The sequence below is a fragment of the Corapipo altera genome, unplaced genomic scaffold (genome assembly GCF_003945725.1).
Source record: "Corapipo altera isolate COAL_440 unplaced genomic scaffold, ASM394572v1 2b, whole genome shotgun sequence".
Taxonomy (NCBI): Eukaryota; Metazoa; Chordata; class Aves; order Passeriformes; family Pipridae; genus Corapipo; species Corapipo altera.
The window spans coordinates 25,371,584-25,383,308 of record NW_020884874.1 but is presented as its reverse complement, the minus strand read 5'-3'; the positions used below and the strand labels follow the sequence as shown (position 1 = coordinate 25,383,308).

At 42.7% G+C, this 11,725-nt stretch overlaps 1 long non-coding RNA gene across 1 annotated transcript; it reads left to right on the top strand.

Moving 5' to 3' along the window:
• The first annotated feature begins 6,446 nt into the window (after positions 1–6,446).
• Positions 6,447–11,240, top strand: LOC113942985. The gene is made up of 3 exons (XR_003526140.1): positions 6,447–6,571; positions 7,372–7,590; positions 11,146–11,240. It is a non-coding gene; the product is annotated as an uncharacterized LOC113942985 (long non-coding RNA).
• Positions 11,241–11,725: the final 485 nt, after the last annotated feature.

Sequence of the window (11,725 nt, the reverse complement as noted above, 5' to 3'; positions counted from 1 at the left end):
TGCCTTCCTGTCTAAGACACGGAGAGCTCTGCTTCATCAGTGCCTTCACTCCTGAATGTCAAACAGGCTGTGAGACTGTCTACCACCCACCCGAACCGGAGACGACAAGAAGGGTTCCTCAGTGAACATCCCAGGCACGGTTCCCACTGCTGAATTGTCTCTACCTGTGGCCATGAGGATTCACTTGTTCACAATTTTCTTCCCTTCCTGGAAGAAAGACTCCAGAAAAACTCCTTCCCCCTTCTTTTTGGTCTCCCATTTACTCTGAAACTAGGTTGAGAATTGGGTCTGACTGGTGTAAGATGAGGCCTTCCAGTTCTCAGCTGCTCCACTAGCACCAATTATCCAGGAGCAACAAAAATCTCAGCCGTCATCTGCTGCCAAAAGAGGTGATTGCTGAATGAGCCTCTTATATATTACAGATTAAACTGTGGCCACAAAAGAGGTTCTATTCTGTATTCTTATTTTCAATTTATTACAGATCATTTCCTTCCTTTTTTTTCCCCAAAATGAAAAATCGAGGATGTTTAATTTTTTTTTATAAAGTGTCATTGCCCAGTTCTTGTGAGAAATTAAGCCCATAAATACCCCTCCTCCCTAGAAATGGCAAAATCTATGCTGACTCTGGTTCATCACTGTCCATTCTTTAACTCCCCAATTTTAATACAATAGTGTAACTACCTTGAGTTTTATTTTTTTTTTTTACTATTTGGGAAAGTTAACAGGCCAACAGCAATTCAGTTGAACAGGAGAAGCTGAATAGTGGTGAGTCAGAGGGCTCACCAGTGAAAGGAGTAATGCAGAATGCTTTGGAAGTGACATGCAGGGAGTGAGGGAGCACCTGCAGATTGTAATGGTAATGGCTGCAGGAGAGGCAGGAAACTGAGGGAGGAAAGCTGAGAAGTTAGTTGCAGGTTTAGCAGGAGAGGGTGGATTTGAACTGTCATAGAGTTGCAATGAGCACTCAAATACTAGGATGGGTCCTAGTAAAGGGTTTGAAGATAGAGAGTACATTCAGTTTGTATACACAGCTATTCCTAACATGCCTCTGAAAAGAGGCAAGAACAGGATCAAAAGGTTGATGTGGTTTTTCATACAGTATAACTGTTTATTTTAGGCCCCGTTTCCAGAAGTGATTTAACACTCCATTTAAGTGGTAGTTTTCAAACTGTAAATGAAGATATACCATCCTTCAGGGAAAGAAAAACATCAAGAAAGGAACTGATTAGCAAGAACAAGAATGAAGACAAGGACAATGAGTCCAGTTAAAAATTACCTGTAAAGACAGTAATGGCAGAGCTATACACATTCACAGTGAAGACAGATGTAGAGATGAAGAATGAGGTCTAGTCCAAGAGGTATTCTTGGAAAAATCTGGAATAATCTTTAAATGAGAGTCAATAATTTATTATTTACAGTGAGTTCTGAAAGCACAACTGCAACTGCAATAGTCATTGTAATAGTAGTAGTACAGTTCCTTTCTTCCAAGTTTTTGTCTTCCAAATATCCATATTGCATATTATCCTGATACACTAGTAGAAGCAGGACATGAAGAGACCAAGTGATTAACCTGGCATCATGTACATCACTGATGGACCCAGACTTTGATCCTTGTGCACAGGACTCCCAGTGTCCTCTGTTTAGCTATAGTGCCACAACATGGTGAGAGGCACTGTCCCACAGTCCGTTGAATATATGCCACTAGAAGCTGTATATTTAAAATTCTGTGAATTTTGAGTTTCTTCCATCTAGAAGAAAAGATACCCAGTAAGATTTTACTTCTGCTGGTTAAGGATTTCTTAAAAGCATCTGCCCTGGATCCAGCGCATGATGAAGCAGTGTGTGGTATATTTCTCAGAAGAGCTGAAAGTGCTGCACAACTCTCAGTGGTTCCAGCACAGTGATACAAAAACCATGTGGCACTTCTAGCTACTTGATGACAGATATTCTCTTGTGTTTGGCCATACATTTACAACACATTTATTCTTAGGATTATGTCATTGAGCATGAGCTGCTTTCAGGCATTAGATCATACACCTGGTCCTTCCTCAAATGCTGTTTTAACCATTTGCTGAAAGCACCAGTTGAAAGGATGATTTGACTAAGTGACTAATCTGACTGAATGCGTGTAACACTTACAAACTATTTTTAAGCCATTAGATTTGGGCAAAAGCTGCATAAATTGTAGGTCAGCACAAAGCAGCAATTCACAGATGGGCCTCTAAAAAAATCACACTATTTTTGGAGGCATTTGCTCCTGTACCAATTCAGACTAGTACTATATCCTTTCTTTGCTATCATGGATTAAATAGGCAAAACCTTCAAAAGTAAATACATACATAAATTAGGTAAGAATAGGAGGTTTCCAAAGGCACAAAAGATTTCAAAGGCAAAAAAACTGGAGTTAGGTGCCTAAGAGACTACTGAGGGGACCTCACCAATGTCTATAAGTATCTGAAGGGAGGGTGTCAGGAGGATAGACCCAGGCTTTTCTTGGTGGTGCCAAGCAATAGGACACGAGGCAATGGGCAGAAACTGATGCACAGGAAGTTCTACCTGTGCATGAGGAAGAATGTCTTTACTATATGTGTGACTGAGCACTGGAACAGGTTGCCCAGAGAGGTTGTGGAGTCTCCCTTACCGGAGATATCCAAGAGCCATTTGGATGCAATTCTGTGCAATGTGCTCTAGGATGACCCTGCTTGAGCAGGGAGGTTGGACCAGATGATCCACTGTGGTCCCATCCAACCTTACCCATTCTGGGATTCTGTGAAGTGGCCTTTATCCTTAATTCAGCGCTTGCACTTTCTGCTTGTTAACCGCCATGCAAATCATAGAATCATAGAATGGTTTGGGTTGGAAGGAACGTTGAAGATCATCTAGTTCCAACCTCCTGCCATGGGTATGGACACATTCCATTAGCTCAGCTTGCTCAGAGCCACATCCAGCCTGGCCTAGAAAAATTCCAAGGATGGGACATCCACAGCTTCACTGGATAACCTGTTCCAGTGCCTCACCACCCTCACAGTAAAGATTTTTTTCCTAACAGCTGATCTAAACCTAGTTTCTTTCAGTTTGAATCCATTCCTCATTGTCCTGTCACAACATGCCCTTGTAAAAAGTCTCTCTCCAGCACTCCTGTAGCCCACTTTAAGTACTGGAAGTTGCTATAAGGTCTTCCCAAAGCCTTTTGTTCTCTGGGCTGAACAAACCCAACTCTCTCACCCTTGTCTTCATAGGAGAGGCGTTCCAGCCTCCTCATTATATTTGTCCTCCTTTGGACTCACTCCAATAGGTCGATGTCTTTTCTGTGCTGGGGACCCTACACATGAATGCAGTGCTCTGGCTGGGATCTCACCAGAGCAAAGGGGCAGAATCAACTCTCTTGACCTTTTGGGACTGCAAGTGCACATATACATAACATACATAATAATCCACACAGGCACCTAGATAAGAAAAGTTTGACTGGCTCCAAGTGACAGCAGTTTCCATGTACTCACTCATTACTGCTTTCCTTCACCCAAAATAAATTTCACCCCATTTTTAACTTGAGGTAGTCATATTCTGCTCTGCAAGGGGATATAAAATGCTACCAGTTCAGCATCTGCACTGATTTACATAGATGTTAATATCCAATAGCCATTTTCCATTTACTCTCTTTGGTTTACATAACTGCAGGAGATACCGAGTAACAAAGAATCCGGCACTTGGTTTAAAAACAGGCACTCCATTTCTGGCAGCGGGTAGGATAGCAAGAAAGCCTTTAATTTGAGCCTTTGAGTGTATCCATGCAACATAAAGTACAAGCGTGAGAGGAACATGCTGATAGTTCTGCATTATCGCTAACAGCACTGAGATGCAACAAGAAGAAAAATTTAAGTACACACTCATTTTATTAGAGAACCTTCCCATTAGAGCCAAATGAGGGTGCCATTTTGGGTAACTTGGTCCAGTGTGCCCTTTCTAGATGTTCAGTTTCCATAGCAAGTGAGAAACTTTACTGCTTATATTGTGTATTATTGTGTATACCACAGTTGTGCATGGAAGAATTCAGAATGGCTTTATGTGCTTGTATACATAATAATACCAAGTGACTGAAATGCAGAAATTAATTGTATCACAGAAATATCAGAGAATAAAATTTTAAAAGTGTCTGTATTTAAGGGCTAGAAATGGAACAGGTTACAGGTAGATTTAGACAATACGGACTGTGAAGTGATGGCAGAAAATTCCTATAAATTTATTGATATCATCTGCGGAAATAAACATCCGTGCTCAAACTGTGCAGCGAAGAATAAACAGATGTATTTAGCTGAGAGTGATATTTATTCTTTTTGAGGAGTCCTACGTATTCAAAGGTAGTGGATGTATATTATATACCACAAAAGCAGCTGTGGGGCAATTGCAGTTCTATGGTTTTGTTCTGTTGAATGCAAGCTACAGGGAACCTTTCTTTTTCTATTATTTCTCATTTTCAAAAACAATCTAGATTGAAAATAATAGATTTTGTTCTTTGTGCAAGGGAAACATGGTAAAATCCAGGAATAAGCAGACAGCTTAAAGAGCAGTGCTAGTTTCTGAAGTGACTGTTTTTCTCAAGCAGGAGACAGGAGAGAAAAAATTGGGTTTTGACAATACAGTAAGTAGATTTCTAAAAGGTTTTTCCTTCCAGCTCAAATATTTTATGGAACTCGAGAAACATTAGGCACCACTTCTAAAAGGAATAAAATAAAAGGACAATGGATAGAACAGTAAGATCACTTTGAGACAGTGTCAGAAGACTCAAAACAAGGAGAAGCATGCGAGGTTAACCCACCCACTATTCTCAAGATTCCATGAGCCCATGGGTTAGGCAGTTTCCCTGTACCAACAGTAAGTAGCAATATTAATTTACCAGCTTTATTGTTCACTCAAATCAATAATCATACCAACAGCCCTCAAAAATATAGAGGACGTAGAGAAACAGCAAAGGACAGAGATTGAATATACAAATGATCCCTTGTTGTTTACCTGGCACCCCAGGTCCTTGTTGTACCAGTTGCCTCAGAGAGCAAGTGAGCTTGGATTCTTGATGCAGTTGTACAAATCAGATTTTGGTTTGGTATTGTTTCCAGCTGAAAGCCTTTTCTTTATTCTAATGGTAGGAGACTTTCTTCCTATTAAATGCTTCAATGGTGGATTTAAATATTTAGAGGATCCACATTACAGGAGAACTGTCTGAGAGCATCACAAAGAAACCATTAGTTAAATCCATTAAGGATCTACTTAAGTGGAATTTCCTGCTGTTATCTACATGATAACCACATAAAAAAGACACTGGAAGAAGAAAATATTCCTCTTCACATACTGTATCTGTAAAACATCCAGTTTTACTGAAGGGTGCCTTTTTGATTGTCTCAAAATTTTAGCTAGAATTGATATTCTTTGAGCAGAATTAGAGTAGGGGAAACAAAATGGCTCAGTTTCAGTTCAGCTTTTGCCCCTCTTGAGTACACTCAGTTCAGACAAAACCTTGTGTTAGAGAAGAAGGTACAGAATCTCTTTTGTTTTGGACATGGCATAAACCATCAAAGTTGTATCCACTGTGCAAGAAGCATCAGGTATATACCGAGTCTCTGTGTTGTCTATTTTTAAATACACATAAGTGGTAGCAGTGTGGATAAGATGTTCCTTCCTCCAACTCCTAGAGTAAGGCACTTGAGCCATTTGAATTATAAAACTTACACCATCTTTCAAGTTGCTCTTGTTTTAACAAAAGAGAAATAGCTTGAACTCCACAAAGTAACTTTTTCCATTCTCTACAATCATGGGTTTGATACACATTCAAGAAGGCAGTTATATTAATCAGAATCTTTCTATTCTTTAGTTTCTATTCTTTAGTTATGTAAGAGTTCCTATTTTTGAATGCTCAGGAATCTCTGATGTGATTTAGGCTTGTGAATAAAATGAAGGTACTATACACAGCACAAACATAATGTACAAATACCCATATTGGCTGTAATATTGATATCCCTAATCTATCTGTAAATCAGCATATAGTATCTCCGACCATTGATTTTTTTTCTCTGGCCCCATTTTGAGCATGTTTTATAAAACCCAAGAGAACCCCTGTTCTCTGGCCAGAAAAGCATCGACCCACTCTATAGACGTACAAAATTTCTTTCTAAGACCTTAAAAATAATATTTATTTTCTATTGGAAGGTGAGATACTCAGAAGTCTTGTTTCACCCATACATGTAGATGTATGTACAGAGGACCATGTAAAACCAGTTAGCCCACTTTCTCTTCTCAGTTAGACTATACCTGAAAGGCTCAATGTAGAAGAGAAAAAACACCTCAGCAAATCTGCTGTCAGGGGTCAGTGTCCTACAGGAGGGAAGGAACAGCATGTGGGCAGTTTGTGAACAGCAGAACAGCACAAAGCAAGCATAGAAATTTAAGTCCTGGTGGTTTGAGAGAAGTGTTCATTACAGGCAATGGCTCCTGGCTTCTGATATCTGGACACTGAAGGGGCTGCTGCATCCTGCGAAGGAAGATACTGTCATTGAGTGGCCAGGAGCCCACTGCCACTGTGAGCACACATGACACTCCTGTCCACACACAGAGTTACTACACTAGGATACAGTCCAGGTACAGTGTTAGGTAGTATTGCAAACCCAAGGAATGACAAAATCAGAAGTCTGACCCTTTCCCCAGTCAAAAATTACCCTCGTTATGGGACTGAAAAACAAACAATGACTGTCTTGATCTTCTGGTATTTCACCCATTGAGGGGTATACTTAGTAACATTTCTAACCTTGTCCCTACACTTATGGAAACTTACTTTCAGTAAAAAAAAATTAACATATTTAATTTCTCAAAAGACTGTGGAACACTGGGTTGCTATTGAAAGCATTGCCTGTCAAGGCTGTCATCACAACTGTACAACTGACTTCATACAACATTGACAGCATGCAACACTGCCCTGGGGAGCAGCGGTATCATGACTTTTGCCTGCTCTCAAAACCTCCATCAGGCAACAACCTTAATGTCCACCAAATGGGGAATGGAGCAAAGATGCATGATAGCCCTTTTACGCCATTTTTTGCAAGGCCACACTATATTCTGAGGACTTTTATTAGAGATTAGTAAGGATTTTGCTGCATATCTACAGAATGAGCATTCAGGGTGTGATAAAACCAGTACTCCTGTTTAATCCCTCCATTGCTTTTCCATTGGTCTTTGTAAGCCTTTGAAAATTTAACTTCGGTGCTCTTTGTACCCCAAATAAAAATTTTGAGTCCTTTCCTCTTTTCTTTTTTTCCATTTATGCCCCTTCAAGGTAACTGTGATTTATCACAACTCCTACTACCACAAGTGTTCTCTCCGCAGGCAATGGGTGTGCCAAGTCCCATCTAAGCATTATCGCTTAGAAAAACACTTCTGAGTAGAGCAAGAGGCGAACGCACAGGCATGGGGGGAACTGTTGCCCCAAAAAAACAGCCCAGGGAGCCAGCGTCACCAGCTCGGCAGGAGGCACCGGGCACCACAGCTCCAGTGGCACCACTGCGCAGATGATGTGGCACAACACACTCAGAATACTAAAAGAAGGTAAGCCCCTAGGCTCTTGTCTGATTGCCGAGGTCCGTGTGAGGAGAGAACTAAGGGCCGGCGGAAGCTCCCAACCCGCCCTGCCCACGGCCCGTGGAGCGCGACATGGCCGCCGCTCCCGGCAGGCACCGGGCGCCGGCGGGCCCGGCAGGCGGGCGGCCGCGAGGTGGCGCCGGGCAGAGCCGGCGGCCCGTGCCTGGCCCGCTGCCGGGAGTTCGCGGCGTTCACAAACTGCTGCCGGGATCGTCCTAAGTAGCACCAGACCCGGGGCAGTCAGTTGCATTGCGCCGGATTGAATTAATTTAAAGATACATGCGTTTATTTACCCACTCAATTTAGGATCCCATGGAAACACTACTTCATATATTAAGTAGTTATTATGACGGCCTGGGATCTGTGTTGCCTACACTCCCAAAATCTTTGTGTTAAAATAACATTTTTTTGTGGAGCAAATTTGCAACACATTAGTATAAGTGATATTTGAATTCACTGCTTCAACCACTGTGGCTTTGTTTGTTTGTTTTGTTTTGTTTGCTGTTTAAACCTCCCTCTTGTGCACCAGCAAAAGCAAACACAGCTTTCACCAAGCAGCACTTCCATCCCCAAAAGGGACCCTTGTGAACTCCCCCAAACCTGTTCCCGGCCCCAGTGCCCCAGTGAGGGGCTGCACAGTGCTCAGAGTCTCAGCTGTAGGCCACTTGCCCAAGGAGTTGCCAAGAACAGCCTTGTCAGGCATCTCCCATGTTCACACCAAAGTTTTGGTCCTGCCTGAGCCCCACGGGAGTTTGTGCTGGGCCTTTGAACCCCCTCCAGCTCAGGGCAGCGGTCGGTGTGTGCCTCACCCTGCTCCTGTCTCCACTGGTAGAACCAAATCGAGTCGAGCAGCGTCTCCCTTCCCCGGGCTTGGCACGGAAGGTTGGCAGCACCGAAGACACCCAGCTCCAGGCCCTCATTTACCCTGTCACAGCTGGATCCACACCAGTCCCTCCATGGGAGCAAATTAGGATCTGCACTGCTCCCACCTCTGCTGGCACCTGAGCCCTTCTCCATGGCCTGTGTGAGCCCAAATTCCCTGGAAAGGGCAAGGAAGAATGCACAGTAACTGCAGCAAAGAGCAGTTCACTATTCCACAGGCTCCTGTTCCCAGCTGTGTTCATCTTTTTGTGCTGCTCGTGTGTGTGTTTGAACACCTCATGGAGAGGAATGGGCCACTTCAGTCTTCTCTAGGCCTCCTGTGTGCCAGCACCTTTCTTTCTGAGGTGCAAGGCACAACCTCAGAGCAGAAGTTGCAATCTTTTCTCCATTCCTTTGCTTCTCCCAGCCTCTAGCCTGCCTTGAGGTGCACCTGCACCCCTCCCAGATCCTTCACTTTCCCACTTCGCTGCCAGCCTTCGCTGCCAGCCCTTCATGTTTTCCCCGAGGAGAAGTGAAATAAAGCACCACACAGTCCTGTGTGGGATGTCGGCACACACGTGTGAGACTGGCAGCTGCTGCGATGGGGGACAGACAACGGGGGTATGGTGGGATGGTGTGGTAACGGAAGAGTCAGAGCTGCAATGCTGGAAATAAGGAGAAACAAAAGCCCTGTGGTGGGTGAGCACTGTGAAAGCACCATGAGACACAAATGGCACAACAGTACAAGAGAGAGAGAGAGAAGAAGCAGTCGGAGCAGCATCCCTAGCTCACCTTGCTTGAAAATGCATTCCCAACAATCACTTCCACAGTCACCTCCAAATTGTTTCTGAATGCCCTGAGGTTCAGCCTTTGAGTCCTGTTCCTCTGCCCTAAGGTTCAGCTTTGAGTCCTCTGAGTCCTGTTCCTCGGTGAGGAGAAGGGCTCAGGTGTGAGTTGTGCAGACACAGTGAAAGCTCTAGCATGGAACCAGTCACCATTTTGAGCAGGAGAATCATTGTTAAAGCTGCAGAAGCAGTGACAGAGAAAAAACTGTACCAGAGTACTGAAAGGCTTTAAGAAATTTGTTGCGATGGGGGGAGGAGGGGGAAAGTAAGGACATAGAATATTGCAAAACTTTATTAAGGTGGAGTAAAGGTTGATTAGTGGTCATGCCCTTCCAAATTACAGAGTGCCTAGATATGAACTGTGAAAACGAAGAATTGCATTTTTGAGCACCAGCTCAGTAGAGACTGAATCTGATAAACTGGTCCTAAAGCTGTGCACACTCACCTCCTAGGAACTCTCTGGAAACGGAGGCCATGAGCACAAGTGAATAAAGAGTAATCCACACACTTTGTATAGGCAAGGCTTGAGAGTGGGTCACAGTCTGATCAAGCTGGTGCATCTGGCCTGCCCTTACAGACCAAAGTAGTGATGTTCCCTCCTCCTTCCCTGCTCCTGAATGAAGTGCTAACTGTTATCGCCCTTCACCCTTTCCCCTAGGGTCTTTTCTGAGAGCTAGTTTACACCACAAAGAATTTTCCAGTATAGTTGTAATTATGAAAACCATGGGGTCAGCACAATTTATTACAGTATCATTTTTACCAGTATTGTTAAACCTTTTCTTCAAATGACAGAAAGTATTTTTGAAAAAAAATTTTTTGTTAGTCATTGTTTACTCCAACTTCGTTCAGCCTGATCTTTTCACATGCCTGCCTGAAAAAACTATGTGGCCAACAGATGTAGCCTGGACTTCTCATGAAACTCTCTCTGCACTCTCCCCTTATTAAATACTGTCATGTATGGTACCACAAAGCTGTCAGTTGCCAGGGCCAGTTGCATGGCCTTTCTCTGGCAGCACCAACAAAATTGATTAGTTTAGGAATCACTGAGGGGAGTGCTTTGCAGTGAATACTAAAATCCTAAGCAGTTTAGCATGGCTACATCTGTACTAGCAAAACACTACTGTCTGCTAGTAGAATAAAACCATCTCCCACCACTGTCATAAAATATTATTGGTAAAAATACCATTTTACTGGTACAACTGTGTCTCTACCAGAGGCTTCTGTTGACACAGCTACGCCTGACAGAGCTGGCATCTCTTTACAGCTATGCTAGTAGACATCAATCCTGTGAATGTGATCTTGGTCTTTCAGGAAACATGTTCACCTCTTTTCAACTCACAGTGACAACTCCATCCCACAACTGCATACAGTACAGTTATTCTTAAGACAGTAAATGCAAATGAAGATGCAAATGCATTTTGTAATTCAAATCAGTGAAACAACATCATATTCTTCTGTTTCTTCCTTACAGTTACTTTATGCAGATTCATAAAATTTAAGGTCAGAAGATACCTTTAGGTAACATTACCTGAGGTATAACACAGGTCAAGCAATTTTATGTAATTAACCCTCATGATTCATAGATGAGCAAGCATGTTCTAGAAATCATTTTTGAATCAAAGACACCAAGTGAAGTAGTCACCATTTTCTTTACTGGCTTATAACTTCTGCCTCACATTTCTGAATCCAGAGCCATAATAAAATGCTTTGACCTCTGTGATGCCATCTTCTGTGCAGGTGCCTCTCCTTGGAGTTTCTCCTCTCTCTGATCCTTTCTTTGATCATTCTTTGATTCCTTCTATCTTCTTTCTTCTAGGTAACATTCTAATCCCTTTTCTGGCAGCAGACCTGTCATCACTCTTCCAGAGCACCATAAACCATCAGGTTCACGCACTAAGACGTATCTCCCCCCACCTTCCAATGTCCTCTGCAGGGAACAGGAGAACACCCTTGTGACAGCACTGTCCTCAGTGGCTACTGGCGGCTCTGTGAGTGGGGCTGAAATACCATCAGTGGGGTGGTATGTATTTTTATGTTATATTTTCCGGCTGCCATGCCAAGTGTTTATACTGCACTGATCTCTGAGCTCTGCAGAGGTAAAAACCATGGCTGGGCAATAACAACTCTGCATTTGTTAGGTCTGGGGATATTTCACATATATAAATCTTTGTAAATTTATTCCAAAATGCAGAAAGTAAGGATTTCAACTGATATATATTTGTAGGTACAAAAGTACAGTTCATATTAAATTCATATTATTAAAGCCCTTACAGGAGAATCAGCCAAGCAGAAGATGACTAGCTTAAAAAGAGATACCACTGTGATTACAGAAAGACAAGAAAAACAAACAAAATTCCTTCTTACTTTCATTCTTTCTATCTCATAAAGTGTTTATG